The sequence below is a fragment of the Austrofundulus limnaeus genome, unplaced genomic scaffold, assembly GCF_001266775.1.
Source record: "Austrofundulus limnaeus strain Quisiro unplaced genomic scaffold, Austrofundulus_limnaeus-1.0 Scaffold107, whole genome shotgun sequence".
Taxonomy (NCBI): domain Eukaryota; kingdom Metazoa; phylum Chordata; class Actinopteri; order Cyprinodontiformes; family Rivulidae; genus Austrofundulus; species Austrofundulus limnaeus.
The window spans coordinates 832,501-834,464 of NW_013952509.1; the positions used below are offsets into that span (position 1 = coordinate 832,501).

Below are 1,964 nucleotides of genomic sequence, written 5' to 3' on the forward strand. Positions count from 1 at the left end.
AAACATGGGCATAGTAACAATATTTTTATATACTACATTTATCCATTTTAAATATACTATCACTCATTTGTAACAACTAAGGCAAAAATGTAATTAATTCAGAAAATCTTTTCAGGACCCCATCTTGATGTTTCGGGACCCCACTTTGGGTCCCGACCCCAACTTTGGGAAGGTCTGGTAAAAAGAGAACAAAATCTACTGTAAATACTGTTCAGTCACCTTTAATTAGGTCTACTTTTATTAATTATATGAGATGTACTCTTAAGTAAGAAGAACCCGACACTTTGATTAAAAACATGTAGTTGAATCGTCGCCATGATCATCCTAACAATATATTATGGTAGCTTTTTAAGGATTACAAAATACTTGCAACTAATTACTTTTATTCCTTTTAGGTGTAGATTATTATAGAGGATTATAAATGGAGGCATAGGAAAAAATGTCTTTAGATACCAATAAAACACTAAAAGATCATATCGAAACACACTAATTACTACACACTCAGGATTTATATGCCAACAATTAGATAATAGGAATGAAAAAAAAAATGTGTGCATGTAAATCACAACTCTCTCGGGTGCCCACACGTCCCACTTCTCCTYCTCCACATAAGAAAGAAAACTTCCAACCTAACCAATATGCTTTAATTACATTAGAAACATATTGTCGGTGTCCTGCATGCGCCTTGTTATTATCAATAATCATAAAATCGTCATTAATAAATAATGCTTTTATTTTTGAAATGGAGATCACAGTTTCTGGTTTAGTTTGCAGCATTTCTCTGTCGTGACCAGACAGAAGACTGGAGTGGTGGGCGGGGCTCTGAAGTGGAAGAGGCTCCTGCTTATCAACAGCAGGGCCCTGCTCAGATGTTTTCATGTCACTGACCCACAAATGGAGCTCCACACTTGATAAGATTTGACGGAAGACACTGCATGCAGGAGGGGACGGTTTGGGTTTTGTAGSGGGGTGAGAAGGAAACTGTATGGATGGACTGCTATGATGCATGTCTCTGTTTTAAGATAGAAATAGCAATGATCAAATAAAGAAAATGTATCCTAATATTTTGAACATAGAATTGTTGAAGGTGTAGGGTTTCATCTAGCAAACAGAACTGAAATGATTTAAAAATACAGTAACTGTAATCAGTTGTAGATGTACATCCAGTAATTACTGTAGCTTCTGAAACTTTCATTATGATTTGTCCAGGGGTTCATTACATTTTGTTAACAGACAAATAGGGTTAATGTCAACCGTTAAAGTTAAACTTTTAAGTAAATATCTTAGACAATGAGTAGCACTTAGAGAATGTGTTGTGAATGACTYTCAGCTACTATCATGCCAAATTTTAGTTCGATATATGCACAATTGGCAGAGTTATAGTCTTTTTTGTGTTTTTTAAAGTTAGTTTCCGATGGCAACCATCTTGAACCAAGCTGATTCAAAAAGTAAATCAGTTTTAGATGTATATCTAATGATTTATTTCTGAAAGTTGCAGAAGAAACTGTCCTGTGGTTCATGGGATATTTGCTAACAGAATGACGAAAACATGCCTGCTTTCTGGTGGTGGGTGATGAAATATCACAGTAAAGAATATTTACCGGGAATACCACAGMTCCAAATCCATAATAACTCGCTTCTGTTTTAAAGATCACTGACTACTGACATTTATGAGCACTTGCTTTTCTTGAACAATCGTTTAGAAGTGTCAAGTCTTTCGCTGCGAGTTTTGTAAATTTGGAAGTCTTGGGTTGTGTAATATTTTGTRGAGAATCAGCGTTGGGCAATCTGGGTCAAGACTCGGCTCACATCCATCCTCCTCCTAAAAGAAGTGAGGCAAAACAAATAGAATACAGCCCAGTTTCATCAAGGACAAGGCTGCTGAGAAATGAGCCGGCCTCTCTCTTTCTCGTGCACACACACACACACACACACACACACACACACACACACACACACACACA

General features: G+C 36.7%; 1 protein-coding gene across 1 annotated transcript in view; it reads right to left on the minus strand.

Annotated features, from left to right (window-relative positions):
* The window catches only part of LOC106521330 (rho GTPase-activating protein 6), a 107,769-nt gene that overhangs the window by 55,122 nt on the left and 50,683 nt on the right, over nucleotides 1-1,964 (minus strand). The gene's annotated exons all lie outside the window — the stretch shown is intronic.